This window comes from Myotis lucifugus, unplaced genomic scaffold (genome assembly GCF_000147115.1).
Source record: "Myotis lucifugus unplaced genomic scaffold, Myoluc2.0 scaffold_244, whole genome shotgun sequence".
Classification (NCBI taxonomy): domain Eukaryota; kingdom Metazoa; phylum Chordata; class Mammalia; order Chiroptera; family Vespertilionidae; genus Myotis; species Myotis lucifugus.
In genome coordinates, this window is record NW_005871292.1 from 561,794 (window position 1) to 579,502 (window position 17,709).

General features: G+C 44.2%; 2 pseudogenes; both read left to right on the top strand.

Moving 5' to 3' along the window:
• The first annotated feature begins 2,408 nt into the window (after positions 1–2,408).
• Positions 2,409–10,551, top strand: LOC102432457 (annotated as a pseudogene).
• Positions 10,552–12,582: 2,031 nt separating this feature from the next.
• LOC111827902 lies at positions 12,583–12,760 on the top strand (annotated as a pseudogene).
• The last annotated feature ends 4,949 nt before the right edge of the window (positions 12,761–17,709 follow it).

The window sequence follows — 17,709 nt, forward strand, 5'->3', positions numbered from 1 at the left end:
ACTTAAAAATTTAAGATAAAAATTTGTTAAATCATCTCATCAAATCAAAGTTTTGACAAGAAACACTAATATTTCCCTCAAAAGAATACTATTTCTCTTCTCCCCTTGTTTCTGCCTGCACATGATAGACAGAACATATGGAAAATGAGGAATTATTTATTAATGAGTATATGAACACTGTTTAGAGAGGAGAGGAACAAAAAAAGGAAGACCCTGAAGTTTGGCATCATCGCTTAGCTAGTCATTAGTATGTTATTGTATGATATCAATTAGGTAACAATATCAGGATAAAGAATGCAGGTATTCATATGACCTACAGAAAAGAAAGGACTCCAATTAGGGACAAGAAAACACAAACTTACATGGGGCATGGCTTTTTAAAGAATTCAGTATATTTATTAGTCTTTTCTTGGTTCCACTTTACTTATTTATTGTTTTGTTAATCCTCACCTGAGGATATTTTTCCATTGATTTTTAGAGAGAGTGGAACGGAGAGGGAGCGACACAGAGAAACATCACTGTGAGAGAGACACATCGATTGGTTGCCTCCTGCACACACCCAGACCAGGGCCAGGGAACCTGCAACCAAGTTATGTGTTCTTGACTGGAATCAAACCCGGGACCCTTCATTCCACAGGCTGACGCTCTATCCACTGAGCTAAACCGGCTATGGTCTTGGTTCCACAGTGTTCTTGGATGAGAGAGGTTCAGAAAAAATAAAGACATGAAGTGATCTTGACTCTGAGCTCCCAAAGTGTTACTTCAGAATGATATTTTTCTTGCCCTTTCATGTCTCCTACTCCCTGGCCCCAATCACACATACATAAAAAATTAGAGGAAAGTTGGACAAATCCCAACCTTATTCAAAACAAGAAGGAAATCCAGCTATAGCCAGATGGAGTCAAGAAAGATGGGCCCAGCCCTAGCCGGTTTGGCTCAGTGGATAGAGCACTGGCCTGCAGACTGAAGGGCCCCAAGTTCAATTCTGGTCAAGGGCACATGCCCAGGTTGCGGCCTCCATTTCCAGTAGGGAGTGTGCAGGAGGCAGCCAATCACTGATTCTCTCTCATCATTGATGTTTATATCTCTCTCTCCCTCTCTCTTCCTCTCTGAAAACAATAAAACATATATTAAAAAAAGAAAAAGATGGGCCCAGGGTCTTTAGTAGGGGGGACTTTAGAGAGGCAGACCAGTGTCCCAACACTATAATGAAATGAATGAAATAAACCCAACCAACCTGCTCAGACATTCCCTAAACAGATTCTCACTGAATTAAGAGGGAAAAGAAAATGGACATTATGAAAAGATCAAGGAAGTAGAAAATGACCCAAAAGACCTAATGTATGTGTAATGGGAATGTCAAAAATAGAGACTAAAATAACAGATTGAAAAGAATAAATAAATAGGACAAAAATTCCAGAGCAAAATAAATACCTGAGTGTTTAGTTTGAAGTACTGGTGAGAATTAAAGAATCACACCTGGAAGCGTCCTGAAAAATCTGCTAAAATTTATCCCTGAATACAGACAGAGAGACCTAAATATATTTAAATAAGGAAATTACAACACCATGTGTACCATGGTGTAATCTTTGGGGAAAAATACATATGTACATAAGCATATATGTATGCATATAAGGAGGGTGAAAGGATTTGCAACAAAATGTTCAGCATGGTTGAAGAATTAAAATAACTCCTCTGGTTAGGATTACAGAGGAGGCCGCATGCCTAGCCCTTCTGCTCCTCAGGTCGGGAAGCCCTCACCTGCCTCCGTGCCGACCACTCCACCAACCTTCCTACCCGAAGTAGCTTGGACATCTGTGTCCTCTGGGAAACGTAGTCTGAGAGGAAAGAGCCCGGGAGTTGTCTGCCGGACTTCCGGCTGCACCTGCCCAGTTTTAATAGGACCTGGAGGATGCTACAATCTCCCGGTTTCCATGGCTCAGGCCCAGGTTTTAGGTCTGCATTTGTGATCTCAGAGTCCTCCGACGAGGGATTTCAGGCCTGGCACCGTGGCTCGCCCCACCCGCTTAGGGTGGACGCCTGCATGCAGTGGCTTAAGGGAATTGTCTGGTGCGGAGGGATCCGGCCTCTGGGTGCGAGGTTTGTTTTCTGTGAGTCTGCAAGTGCACAAGTCCCAGGGTGAGTCTGATGAGATGGAGAGGATGTGTGTGACACCAACTGTGAGGGTGTCGTACGTGTGAGATAGTGGATGTGCTGGACACCCGTGCGGGTTCACATGGCAAGCTCTGCCATGTGGTAGAAGGTGATGTGTCTTACCTGTGAGGGGCGGTTTGAGACCCTGTGATTGTTTACTGGCAACCTTGGTGGCCAGTGACCTTGTAACTTCAGGTGGGAGGCTGCTTGTGCTGGGCCTGCCTCTGACTAGCGGGAGGATTTGGTGGTGGCGCATGTCTGCAGGTGAGTTCCCTGAAGAAGGGAGGAAGCTGGTTTGTTGGGACGGCGGTGGAGGGGGACCATGGTGGGACCAGGAGGGACCCTGGTGGATGAATCACAGAATCCTGGGGCACCAGTGAGTGCTGGTCATGAGCCGTACATGTGTTTGTGGGAGACAAAGAGACCTAAATTGACTGAGAAGGGTGGAAGCTAGTACAGATTGGCTGTCAAAAGGGACAAATCTATGGTAAAGATTTTTAACTTTGCTGAAAGGCCAGAAACTGAGCCATGCTCAGCACCACCAGGGGTGAAGGATTAAGAAGACAGACAAGAGAATAAAGCTGGGGCTAGGTGGGACACTGCCCTCGGATAAAGAGACAGTGCCATAGTCTGGAAGCCAAGTCTTTATTTTATAGCCAGATTCCACCAGGTAAAGTAAGGGCATGGTCAAGATCTTTACAATGTTCTCCCCGGTTTCAAATCTACTCAATTACATGCACCTGAACTCTATCAAGCTTTGTTTTGGCAGCACTTGCTGCACCTCCTGCAGCCTACCTCACTTAGCCACCTGGGACCACAGGTTCAGACCATAGGGTCAAGCTTACAACTACAGTGGGGCCTTGTCTTACGAGTTTAATTCGTTCTGAGACTGAGCTCGTTAAGGAGCTCGTTAAGGAGCTCGTTAACTCAAATTACTCTGTCAACTCAATGCAAAAAATCTGCCGAAAGACAGCTGGTATCTCAACAAACTTGTTAGTTGGGACACTCCTAAGTCAAGGCCCCACTATATAGCCTTTGGCTATAATTGTGCTGGGAGAGGTGCCCTCCCAGCTGGGACTTGCACGTGGCTTTGCCATGAGAGGACCATGCCCTCTCATTAGTCCGAGGCTTGAATCTGTCCAAACGCTGTAGCCACTCTCCACAAGAAACCACATCTCTAAGTGAGATGTGAGGAAATGTATCAGTGAGAACAAATGATTGTGTTTCTGTGTCTGAATCTTGTCACGTGAGTGAGATGTTTTACACTTGAGACTGTCACCGGGAGAGGACATTGAGTGCAATATGCACAGTATGTGAAAGTGGTTTGTGACTGTACCTCCCGAGACTCTGGAAGAATTGTATGACAGTGAAAGAGCGCGTGATTATAATTTTGTAACTTTGAGGTTGATGTGTGTGAGTTTTAACTGAGTATGATTGAGTGGGCTGATTATGTGAGAGATTTGGTCAGTCTCTCAGACCGTTTTTGTGTGTTTGAACACAGCTTATACAAGTTGAAATTTGGATGGAAGACAGTGTATGTTGTGATCTGAATGTAGTAACTATAGGAGAAACTATGATATGAGTGTGTGAGACTGAGTATGAGGTGATACCTAATCTAACCCTCACTTTACTTACCTCTAAGAAGATAATAATTGGTAAGCTTCCTGAAGCATCCATTTTACTTGAAAATTAAACATTCAAGGGAAATTTTTTAAAATCTAAGAATAATTTATAATGGTTTAAAAATATGAAACAACTTATTGTGGTGAAGAATGCAAAATGATTGTGAAAGATTTCCCCCCAAAAATTCTGTTATAGGTAACTGGGAGTATGGTTGGTATTCTTTGGTGGAAGTGAAACAGGTGGGAAGTCTGCCAAATTCTGACTAGATCTGTATGAGTGGAAGAGTTCTAAGTCAAGTGAACAAAAGCCTAACCTGAATAATAAAAACACAGTCATGGCTCCTCAGTCAATTTCCAGACTTGACCCAGTGTATAGACACAAACCTCTTGATGAAAGAACCTGCTACCTTGCCAAAAATGTATACTGTTAATCGCCCCCCCCCCCCCGCACCCATGTTTCCCAAATGAACCTACAGACTTTAGCAGGATGACTGTACATTAAAGAAAAGCAAATAATAAGACCTTCCAGGGATTACCAGACACTGGCTCTGAACTGATGCTAATTCCAGGTGACCCAAAATGTCACTGTGGCCTACCAGTCAGAGACAGGGCATATGGAGGTCTGGTAATCAGTGCAGTTTTAGCTGAGGTCTGTCCACAGTGGGCCCAGTGGTTGCCTTAACCCCACCCTGTGGGTTTTCCCCCCAGTTCTGGAATGGGTAATTGGAATAGACATACTCAGTAACTGCAACTGTTAGATTCCCCACAGTGGTTCTTGACCTGTTGAGTGAAGACCATTATGGTGGAAAGGAGAATTGGAAGCTACTAGAACTGCCTCTACCTAGAAAAATAGTAAACTAAAAGAAATATACATTCCTGGAGGGATTGCAGAGATTAAGGCCACCATTAAGGACTTGAAAGATGCAAGTCCTTAATGTGATTCCCACCACATCCCCATTCAACTTGCCTACTTGGCAAGTACTCCAGACTTATTGGTAAGACATTTGTGTGTCAGAGAGTGGGAAATAAATCCAACAAATCCTCAAAAATTACTACTTCAGTGAAATTTCTAGGGAACCAGTGGTGTGGGGTATGTTGAGATATCCCTTCTAAGGTGAAGGACAAGTTGTTGCATCTGGCCCTACCAACACCCCCAAAAGAGGCACAAAGCCTAGTGGGCCTCTGGATTATGGAGGTATATTCCTCATTTGGGTGTTTACTGAGTGACCTGAAAAGCTGCTAGTTTTGAGAAGGGCCCAGAACAAGAGAAGATTCTGCAACTCTGCAACAGGTCCAGACTGTGTGTTAGCTGCTTTGCCACTTGGGCCACATGGCCCAGCAGATCACTGGAAGTATCAGTGGCAGATAGGGATGCTGCCTGGAGCCTTTAGGATTTTGAAGCCAAGCCCTGTCTTCGTCTGTGGGTAACTACTCTTCCTTTGAGAAACAGGTTTTGGCTTGCTACTGGGCCTTAGCAGAGATTGGACTACAGGCCACCAAGTTACCATGCAACAAGAGCTGCCCATCATGAACTTGATGTGATCTGACCCACTAAGCCATTGAGTTGGGTACACCTAGCAACATTCCACCATCCAAATGGAAGTGGTAGCCAGGCTGGCAGGGCTCAGTGGTCGAGTGCCCACCTATGAGCCAGGAGGTCACTGTTCAATTCCCTGTCAGGGCACATGTCCAGGTTGCGGGCTCAATCCCCAGTGTGGGGTGTGCAGGAGGCAGTCAATCTATGATTCTCATCGTTGATGTTTCTTTCTCTCTCTCCCTCTCCCTTCCTCTCTGAAATCAATAAAAAAAATACTTTAAAAAAGTGGAAGTTGTATATATGTGCTCTGGTGGAGCATGCCCTGAAGGCACAAGTAATCCTCCTATTGGGCAGAACTTTGAGAAATGCACTTGGTTATGTTGCTTGAAATGAGAAATGGCCAGATGTGTGACTGTATATCGATTCATGGACGGTGGACAATGGTTTGGCTGGATGGTTGGGGACTTGGAAGGAACATGATTAGCAAATAGGTGACAAGGAAGTCCGGGAAAAAGGTGTGGACCTTTCTGAATGGGTAAAAGTGAAGATATCTGTGTCCCATGTGAATGCTCACCAAAGAATATCCTCAGCAGTGTTGGATTTTAATAAAGTGGATAAGCTGACCCATTCTGTGGGTAACCATCAGGATTTTTCCTCAGTCACCCCAGTCATCAACCAATGGGCTCATGAACAAAGCGACCATGGTGGCAGTGATGGAGGTTATGCTTGGGCATCTAGTCACCAAGGCCAACTTGGCTACCACCACTGCTGAATGCTCAATCTGTCAACAGCAGAGACCAATAATGAGTCCCCGATATTGACACCACTCCCTGGTGGCAGGCTGATTACATTGGACTGCTTCCATCATGGAAGGGACATTTTGTTCTGATTGGAATAGACCTTCATGATGCAGATTTGCCTTTACTGCATATAATGCTTCTGCCAAAACTACCATCTGTGGAATTACAGAATGCCTTATCACTATCATGGTGTTCCACACCAGCATTGTTGCTATCAAGGAACTCATGCCACAGCAAAGGAAGTGCAGCAATGGGCCTATCCTCATGGAATTCACTGGTCTTACCATGTTGAAGCAGCTGGCTTGACAGACAGTGGAATGACCTTTTGAAGAGTCATTTACAATGCCAGACAGGTGGCAGTATCTTGCAGGGCTGGGGCAGGGTTCCCCAAAAGGCTGTAGATGCTGTGGATCAGCGTCCTATACCTGGTGCTTTTTCTCGAATAGCCAGGACGCATGAGGCCAGAAATCAAGGGGTAGAAATGGGAGTGATATCACTCACTATTTCCCCTAGTGGTCCTACAGCAAGTTTTTGCTTCCTATACCCACAACTGTGCTCTGCTGCCCAGAAGTTCCAAAGAGGAGTGCTTCTACCAGGAGACATGATTCCATTGAACTGGAAGTTAAGACTGCTCCCCAGCCACTTTGGGCTCCTCATCTTTCTGAATCAGCAGGCCAAGAATAGAATTACTGTGCTGACTGGGGTGACTGACCTTGACTACCAAGGGAAAGTTGGACTGCTACTTCACAAGGGAAGTAAGAAGATCCTTTCAGGCATCTCTTAGTATAACATGCCCTATGATTAAAGTGAGTAGAAAACTGCAACACTATTCAGGCAGCATTACTAATGGGCAAGAGTCTTCAAGAATGTTTGGGTCACCCCACTAAGTAAAGAACCATGACACACTGAGGTGCTTGCTGAGGACAAAAGGAATACGGGATAGTGGAAGAAGGTAGTTACAAATATCAATTATAACCATGTGACCAGTTTTAGAAATGAGAACTGTAATTGTTATGAGTGTTTCTTTATTTTGTTGGGGGAGGGAGTGTCGCAAATATCTTTTCTTCCCTTTTTTACCCCTTTATCATGTATCCTGAGATGTACTGACCTTATGTCATAGTATTTAAGTATTATTAACTTTATATCACAATATTTAAATTGTGTGATGTCAAGAAAAGTAAACATCACACAAGCACTTTGCACCCTCTTCTGGGGAAAGTGTTAGTGTGCTTTTTGGTTACATGCAAGATAGTTGTATATGTTAGGTGGAAGTATCACCTTGTTATTGTTTTTATTCAGAGATTAAGCTTGGTTTAAGGAGCTGTGTATAGATACCAAGTTGACAAGGGGTGGACTTATGATGGCTAATTTTATGAGTCAACTTGGCTGGACCACAATGCCCAGATATTTGGTCAAACTTCATTGTGGACAAAACATGAAGATGGGCTTTGAATTTTTATGAGATTAACATTTAAATCAGTGGACACTGAGTAGAGTCAGTCACCCACCTTAGTCTGGGTAGGCCCCATCTAATCAGTTGAAGGCCTTAATAGAACAAAGATTGACCTCTCCCAGAGCAAGAAGGAGCCCCACCAGGAGACAGCTTTTGGACTCAAATTGCAACTGTTCTGTGGGTGTTCAACCTGCTGGCCTGCCCTGCAAACTTTGGACCTTACAAGCCCCCACAAACTCATGAGCCAATTCCTTAAACTCCCTCTCTCTCTCTCTCTCTCTCTCTCTCTCTCTCTCTATCTCTATCTCCACAAACACACTCACATACACACACACACCGTTTGGTCTGTTTTTCTGGAGAATCTTGACTAATACACTATTCTAAATATTTTATGTGTATTGTCTCATTAGTCCTCATGATAACCCTGTGAGTGAGGTGTCATTGCCATTCCCAGTAAACTGATTAGGCAAGTGACGCACAAATACCTGAAATAACTAGTGAAGTGTCACAGAGTACCTGAGATGGAATCAGAATCTGAATTCCAAGGCCCTCATTCTTTAACTAGATTCTATTTTTGAACTTTCCAACTCTATGCCTTCTGCTCTGTATCCTGTCTGTTTCACTAAGCCACTCCTGATGAGTATCTCTTTGTTAATTAATTTGGAACCCAAATCATGATTATAAGGTAGTTTGTCATACTTTATTTAATACATTATTATAGAACATTTTTATGCTTATTATCTGGACTTCTTCAATGTACATCCTTGTAAGAATTTTTTGCTCATTTTTATTTCTTCATAAGACAAAGTGTCCTAGAAGTGGGATTTCTGTATAAGACATTGGGCATGCCTACAATATATAAGAATTTGTGCGTATGTTCTTGGAAGAAACAGATTAATAAGTATAATCGCTACCTTTCTATTGTTGTTTTCATTCAACAGGAGAAATAAAAATAGGTCAAAGCTAGAACATGACAAAGACTTCTGGAGAAGTACAGATGATAAACCGTGGGCATTGATAAAGAATTCTAACTATAGCAACATGTCCCAATTATTGTGAATTCATAAGAACTCTGGGTATGAATGAATTTTCTCTAGACAACTTTATGCTCTATAGTTTTGATTCTGTTGATATTAGGCCCAAAGGGAAACTAATGGGGCAAGGTGATTTTCTCACTGGTTGCAGGGTATTATGGCTAATGTTTCAGAAATGAAATAAATACTTCTGTCAAGAAGATATAAAACAAAGCAGCAAAACCAAGTTTTGAACCTCTTAGCTCTTCCTCTGTAGACATAACACTTACAGGCATGCTTGGAAACCAATAGTTTATTAGGAGACATTATAAAAGAAATCACTTATAGCCAACTGTATTTAGATCATGCTGAGCTGTTAAATTACAGCGAATTTTTTCACCTATATTTTTAAAGAACTTCTCTTTAATAAAATACCTTAAAACATATATTCTATATTCCATTCATGGTTCTTATAAAGATAACAGAAACTATACATTAAATTTAAATTTATGGCCCACTCTCCCTCCCTCCCAGCTCCTGGATCCTGGCAGCCAGCGGCCTGACCCGTGAGATCCCTAACCTGGCAGGCAGGAGGATTGGAGACAGGCTGAGGGTTGGGGTGAGGGAGGAGCTGGGCCTTTGGGCTGCTCTGGGGGGAGACCGGAGTAGAGATGGTGTCAGGAAGCCCTTGGCCCTGGGTTTCCCGGGAGGACAGTCATTAAACATGGATTCGGCCACACAGCTGGTAGAGCGTTGGAGGCAGGGGCCTGGGCCTGGGAGCTGCAACCCCAGCCTTTCTCAGCCCAGACCCTAATCCCTGGCCTTCCCCACCTAGCTCTGATATCCTCCTCCCCTTCCCAGGGCTCCACCCAGGCCAGAAGGATGAAAGGCCCCAGCTGGGGGCTCCTTGCCACCAGTGCTGGGTCCTAAGAGCTCCCAGCCTCAGGCCCCAGACACACAGGCTCTGGTGGCAGACTTTGTAGGCTACAAGCTGAGGCAGAAGGGTTATGTTTGTGGAGCGGGTCCCGGAGAGGGCCCAGCAGCTGACCCACTGCACCAAGCCATGCGGGCAGCTGGAGATGAGTTTGAGACCCATTTCCGATGCACCTTCTCTGATCTGGTGGCTCAGCTGCATGTGACCCCAGGTTCAGCCCAGCAATGTTTCACCCAGGTCTCTGATGAACTCTTCCAGGGGGGCCCCAACTGGGGTTACCTTGTGGCCTTCTTTGTCTTTGGAGCTGCTCTGTGTGTTGAGAGTGTCAACAAGGAGATGGAGCCACTTGTGGGACAAGTACAGGAGTGGACGGTGGCCTACCTGGAGATGCGGCTGGCTGACTGGATCCACAGTATTGGGGGCTGGGCAGAGTTCACAGCTCTATACGGGAACTGGGCCTCAGTGAGGACAGTGCTGACGGGGGCCCTGGCACTAAGGGCCTTGTTAACTGTAGGAGCATTTTTTGCTAGCATGTGAGAAAGTCCAGGGCCAAGTGGGGCTAGGTGTGCTGGGGGACAGGAGGGCAGGAACAGAACAGAGAATGCCCTTGAAAGAAGTGGGGTGAATGGATGGGCATGGAACTAGGATGGGAAGGGGCAGGGTAGTGTGTGAGGGAACTGAGTGTGCCAGGCAGGCAGTTGGAAGAGTGAACTGGAGACCTTGGGGAATGTATTGGGAAAGTCAGGGGGCCAGGAGATAGAGTCATTCCAGGGGTAGGGGGAGGTGGGAGGGATCATGCCTGTAGGTGTAGGCACAGGAAACTAGCTGGAGCTCATTTTGCAGCCCCGAGCAAGGTGGACTTGCATAAGGGACTGGCATCTCCATTGGATGAGTGGGATTTGGGGAGAACACAGAAGGCACATCTCTTTGAATGGAAGCTCAGATTCTCAGGTGATAGGGAGAGGTGGCTGTGACAGTGGGCTGCTTGGACATGTGTGTGCACGTGCACGTGTGCTCATGTGCATGCTGGGCTGCTTGTCTAATCTGGTGGTTGTAGGATTCTTTAAGGAGAAAACTGGCAAGAACAGGGGCAGTTCTCTGCCTCCCTCTCAATCCCCCCCTCCCTCCTTCCCTTGTCCTATTGCCTGGGAGAAACACTGTATACAGATGAGGGCTTCCAGCACTTCTCTGCAGAAAGTCGTTAGCAGGGCTTTGGAGAGAAGTGCAGTTCTACAGCTGGCCTTGTTCCTTCATGGTCCCCCTTCCTTGTGCATCATGCACTTGCTGCTGCCTGCTGGGCTCTGACAGAAAGGCAGGGCTGCAGAGCCTGCAGTGGGTAGAGGCTTTGGTAGCTGGACCTGCCTGCTGCCTTCCTCCCCTACTGGGGTACACTGGTGCCTAAAGTGTCCCCTATCTCTGGGACCTTATGTTCCCAAATTTAAACTCTAAATTGGGGCTGTAATTAATTTTCCTTCTGGGTGTAGACATACATGCTGATCTAGAATACAGTCTGGGTCCTGCACTATGTCTCAGTGAGATTGTTGATGCCTTGAGAGGAACATTCCAGCTCTGAAACCCATGGGTGTGAGGGTGATGTGTACTCCGTGCCTAGCCTGTTCCGTGTGGTGGGCTTTGGTGCTGCTTTATCAAGGGCCAGGTGTATGGGTTCTAGAGTACCTACCATGATCTGGAAGCATTTATATTTTCTTTGAAGCCATGCTATTTGCATGGGTATTACTTGTCTGTACCTCAGAGTCTGCGAATGTTAACTTTAGAGCTCACAGCCCTCTAGAACAGATTCAGATTATAGCTTTTTCTTTTGAGAAAGAAATGATTTCACTCCAAATGCATGCCCTGAGCCAGACCTCACTGCTGCACTTTCTAAGGTGCTAAAATTGCTGCTCTCCGATGCTGACTTCTCCATACACAGTGCTCTAGAACCCCGCCCTTGATCCTGAGCACTGATCAGCTTAGCTAGACCATGGTTAACTCTTCTTGAAGATTTTTCACTTGGTCCCAGAAGCTGGCAACATAGTTGTACTCACTAGAACAGTGATGGCGAACCTTTTGAGCTCGGCATGTCAGCATTTTGAAAAACCCTAATTTAACTCTGATGCCGTGTCACATATAGAAATCTTTTGATCTTTGCAACCATAGTAAAACAAAGATTTATATTTTTGATATCTATTTTATATATTTAAATGCCATTTAACAAAGAAAAATCAACCAAAAAAATGAGTTCGCATGTCACCTCTGACACGCGTGTCATAGGTTCGCCATCACTGGACTAGGCCATCAGCTCCAAATTGGAGCCTGTGCTCCCCCAGATTTTGGGCAGACTCGTCACCCTACCCTCTACTACAGGGTGCCTTTCCATGTTAGCTCTTCTGGGGGGCCTTTAGCAAACAGGGGCATTGGGGACCATGGTTACTGAGATGCCCTACTCTGAGGCCTTCACACCTGGGTGGAAGGAGAGGCTGTATTCTGAAAGTGTAAGGGGGTTGGTATGGATTCCTAGAAGCATAGCTTGGGTGGGACCACAGTGAGCTGTTTTGAACTATCTTGCCCTTCTTGAGGGACACTGGGAACCCCAGAGAATCTTCTGTCAGGGAAAAGTAGAGACTCTTCTAGAGCCATATATTCCTTGGGATTAGTTCTTGGCCAGGAAGCCTGAGTATGGCTCCCAATTTTTAAACCCATTCCTTTTTTTTAAATAAGGGAAATAAATCTAATTGCTATTTTTCAGAGATTAAATAGGTGGTGTGGGTATTTCCTTCTCTCCAGAGCCCAAAGGGACAAATAGGGACTTGCTTAGGCCAAGGAAGGAGCAGAAGTAGAGCAACTGGGTCCTGTGATTATTAAGCCCACTCCCCACTTATTCTAGGGCATACACTATTTTACTTTTTTAAATCATAAAATGGCAGGAGAAAGATTTGGTTAGTTTAGAAGAAAAGAAAAAGCTCTATAAATATAAATATATATTCCTGTATTTTTATTTAATAATTTATAAATACCAAGTTCGTTTGACTTTTATTTTTGTGTAATATGTAATGGTTGTATTAAAAATAAATAATACGGGCTCTGTCCAGTTGGCGTAGGGGAGCATAGGGCTCTGCCCCGTGATGTACAGTCCCTTTCCACAACGTTGGAGAGAAAGCCGGGCCTTGAGTCTGTACCTACATATTCCTACAACTTCTCAGAGTCCTGTGGACGATGACTGAGGAGATAAACCATGCAGGAAACATCTAGGAAAAAAGAAAAAGAAAAAAAAGGGAAAATAAATAAATAATAAATAAAGCCCAGAAGTTTAATAAGAAAAAAAGAATTTAAATTTATGGAAATATACTTAAACAAAAAATCAGTATCACAGTCTAGAAATCACCAATGTTAATATTTAAATGTATAAATCCAGATTTTTTTATTGCAGATGTCTGCCATTCTATCTGTAATGACATATGTAAATTTTGATTAATGGGATAGTTGTATGTATATATGTGTAGTAACCTGCTTTAGCCACTGTTAGTATATTTTGAATTTTTCGATATTTTTTGGTTATTCTACAAACTAAATTTTAATGACAACTTAATATCACATTGTGAGGAGGTTCTGGGATTTATTAGAGTGTACAGACAATCCCAGACTTACAATGGGTTCAACTTGTGATGTTTGGACTTTACGATGGTGCAAAAGTCATACACATACAACCAGTCTATTTTTCACTTTCAATACAATCCTATATAATAAAGAGCTAATATGCTAATTAGACCAAACAGCCAAACGACCTTCCAGACAAAGCCGGGGCTGTGAGGGCTGGCTGGGGCTGCGAGGGCCGAGCCCCTTGCACAAATTTCATACATCGGGCCTCTAGTATTCATTAAATTACATGAGCTATTCAACATTTTATTATAAAATATGTTCTGTGTTAGATTATTTTGCCCAACTGTATGCTAATATAATTGTTCTGAGCATGTTTAAGGTAGGTTGGCTTAAGCTATGATGTTCAGTAGGTTGGAAAAGTATTCAAGTTGCATTCTCAACTGACAATGGGCTTATTGGGACACAATAACTCAAGGAGCAACTATATTTTTGCCAGACTCAGAAATGCTTAACCATACAGGAGAAATGTTTTCTATATGATGTCTAGTTCCGTGTCTGGCCCACCCTCCTCTTTTCCCCAGGGTCATATGAGACTAAGCTTTGTAGAGTTGGAATGTTTTTATCATTTACACGACTGTCACTTCCAAGGATGTCCATCAAGTTCTCCTAGGTGGAGAGTGAGTGCTGGAACCCTGCTCAGGGGATGTAACTACAAGGATGTGATGTTGGATCCTGGTTTGGCCAATTAATAATATTTCACCTCATTATTGATAATCTTCTTGCTGGAAGTATTTTCCTTTATTATGAATCTCTCAAGAGACTTCGAAGAACTGATTTGACATTTGTATAACTGGAAACAAAGAACTGCATTTTGTTATTACTGTGAACCCTGAGGGGGGTAAAAAGGACCTACCAAGAAGGGTTTGGTGGCTAATTGGGCCATATATATATATATATATATATATATATATATATATATATATGCTTTTTATTGATATTTTAGAAAAGGAGGAAGAGGGGGAGAGAGACATCAATGTGAGTGAGAAATATCAATGGTTGCCTCCTGTACGCACCCCAACTGACTGAACCCGCAACCTAGTATGTGCCCTGACTGGGAATCAAAACTACAACCTTTTTGGTGTACGGGTGATGCTCCAACCAACTGAGCCACCTGGCCTGGCCTTGACTCAAATTTTTAAAAACAGAGCCTAGCAGCCACCTGGCCTGGCCTTGACTCAAATTTTTAAAAACAGAGCCTAGCAGCCATTTCTGCACAGGGCCTCTCATGCAAACTGCACTTCATAGAGAAACCTCTGCACTACCCTGCCTACACCTGCTGTTGGACTGCCTGCTTGTACAGTGTTTCTGCCATCTGAGCTAGCCTTTATAAAGGAGTTCCTGGAGTCCTATTTCAACCAATAGGACTGAGGGTTTCCACATCCAATCAAGTTGCACTGCTCCTACCAATTAGAGTGGTTCTATTCTGACCAATTAGGACAGTGTCTTTGGACCAAACTGTGAAAATTTGGAGTCCTCATTTGCATGAGGACAGACCAATCAGAGACTAGGAGCAGGGACTTCTGTGTCCAGCCAGCTCCCCTTTGGCTGGGAGAGTGCACTTTCCCTTTCCACACAAGAATGAAGAATGAATTCCCCTGGCTGAGCTGAATCACCAAAGATGTCTCACCAGAACAAAGTGAAGCAGAGCGAAGCAGACCATCATGAACGGAGCAGACCAGCACAGCACAAAGCAGGCTGTCATGGAGCAGAGCTGAGCTGTCTAGCCGGAGAGGGACCTGGTCCCAGAGCTGTTCTACAGCTGTGCTGTTTGCACAAAATACCACGTGCGGGCGCGCACATACAGTGTGATTGAAACTTCGTGGCCCATGTGCAGAAGTCGGTATTTTGTGGAAGAGCCACACTCAAGAGGCCAAAGAGCCGCATGTGGCTCGCGAGCCGCAGTTTGCCGACCACTGCCCTAACCGGTTTGGCTCAGTGGATAGAGCATCGGCCTGCGGAATCAAGGGTCCTAGGTTCGATTCCGATCAAGGGCATGTACCTTGGTTGCAGGCACATACCCAGTAGGGAGTGTGCAGGAGGCAGCAGATTGATGTTTCTAACTCTCTTTCCCTCTCCCTTCCTCTCTGTAAAAAATCAATAAAATATATATATTTTTAAAAATGTTGCTTCAACAGCACGAAAGAAAGTCTTTTTTGCATCGAATTGTGACTGGCGATGAAAAGTGGATTCATTTTGAGAATCCCAAATGCACAAAATCATGGGTTGATCCAGGTCAACCAACCATCAACATCGAATGCAAGGCCAAATCACTTCAGAAAGAAGACAATGCTCTGTGTTTGGTGGGATCAGGAAGGTGTGGTGTATTATGAGCTTCTAAAACCAGGTGAAACCATTAATACTGATCACTACAGACAACAAATAATCAATTTGAACCACACTTTGATCGTGAAATGACCAGAATGTGCCAGAAGACATGGCAAAGTAATTTTGCTTCATGATGATGCACCATCACACACTTCAAAACCAGTTAAAGACACGTTAAAACAGTGGTTCTCAACCTTCCTAATGCCGCGACCCTTTAATACAGTTTCTCATGTTGTGGTGACCCCCAATTTCATTGTTACAAATTGAACATAATTAAAGCATAGTGATTAATCACAAAAAATATGTAATTATATATGTGTTTTCCCATGGTCTTAGGCGACCCCTGTGAAAGGGTCGTTCGACCCCCAAAGGGGTCGCGACCCACAGGTTGAGAACCGCTGCGTTAAATGATCTTACCTGGGAAGTATTAACCCACCCGCTGAATTCACCAGACCTTGCTCCTTCAGATTACCACTTGTTCTGATCGATGACACACACACTTCCTGAGCAGCACTTCAAAACATACGAAGAAGTGGAAAATTGGGTCTCTGAATGGTTTGCCTCAAAACAAGAAAAGTTCTATTGGGACAGTATCCATAAATTACCTGAGAGATGGGGGAAATGTGTAGCTAGCGATGGACATCACTTTTGGTGTTTCTCTTTAAATATCGTGTTTTCTTTTATTACAAAATCTGCATTATTAACCGATACACCTAGTATTCCTCTTCCCTATAGACATCACCACAGCAGAGCCCAGTCCCATTTTTTGCTGACCCTTTTGGGTCAGGGACACAAGCCAAGGTCCTTCTGCCAAGTACTGATCATGCAAATAGAAAGAGACCGAGTTCAATAAAGCAGAGCAAAAACTTTTTTCTTTGGTTAAGGAATGGAGCAGGATGAGCTCATGTTGGAAAGGTACCTTCTCTATGGTAAGGGTGGGGGCGGGCAGTTAAAGAAACTGCTTGGGGAGGCAGTAACAGGAGAGCTGAGCTATGTGTAGTGCTTATGGCTCCCTTATGCAGGGCACTAATTGTGCCTAGCAATGTCCATTTCTTCCCCCTGGGTGTGATTTTTAATATGTAGATGAAGACAAGTTCACTGGAGGACAGTGGAGGTGGTGGAGGGTAGCAGGTTCTGAACACCATCTTCAAGTGATCTGGATCCGGCTGGTTCTGGGGCTGAGCTATCTGTAGGTGCTATGGTTAACTGTCAGCAGTTCAACTGTTAGCAAGCACAGCTTATGATATAGTTTTGATATTCGGGAAGAGTAGGGTTTTCTAGAAGTTAGCCCGGTGACAATTTCTTCTACATACAGGACTTTATATCTCTAAGTCATGTGTGATTTCCTCATTTCAGGAAAGGAGACAGCTCTGAATAGTGGCAAGAGCAATGACTAAACAAGCTCCAAGAAGAGGAAAGCCATTGCAGTTCAGCTGATGTGGAGAGTCAAAAGTGTAAGATGTTTGAGCAGCTTTCTTCTCAGAAGCCAGAGGAGAGAACTGAAATACCTTGAGCCTGAGTTCCCAAAGACTGGTCTCCATTCTGAACAGAATCATCTGAAAATGGAATCAGCGGTGTCGAGGGGGCCTAAATTGGACTCAGGACATCATTAGGAAAGTCAAGTTCAGGCACATCCACACCCAGTTGAGGTTTGGACTTTTGTGCTTGCCATAGAAGCTCATCCTGGAACTTGCCTCTCTATCATTACTTCAGAGTCTCACACAGGGACCTAATCAATCCTTTTTGAACTAGTCATCATATCCAGCTAGATAGCCAATAGGAAAATTGGTTTTTGCCTTTATAAACTCGGGCTTTCTCCTTTTCAGGTCTTCCCCTGAAAGTGGATAGTTTAAAACAATAGATATTTATTCTCTCTCACAGTTCTGGGGCCAGCAGTCCAAAATCAAGGTGTCAGCAGGGTCACATTCCCTTGAGAGACTCTAGGGGAGAATCTCTTCCAGCTCCTTGTATTCCTCAACCTATGATTCCAATTTTTTTGTTAAATCATGTTTTAGCATAGAAGTTAGCCTTTTTTAAAAATTGAGGCTTAGAGAGAGAGAGAGAGACAGACAAATACATCAACTTGTTGTTCCACCCACTCATGCATACACTGGTTGATTCTTGTATGTGCCCTGATCAAGGATCGAACCCACAACTTTAGCGAACCAGGACAATGCTCTAACCAACTGAGCTACCTGCCAGAGCCCATGACTC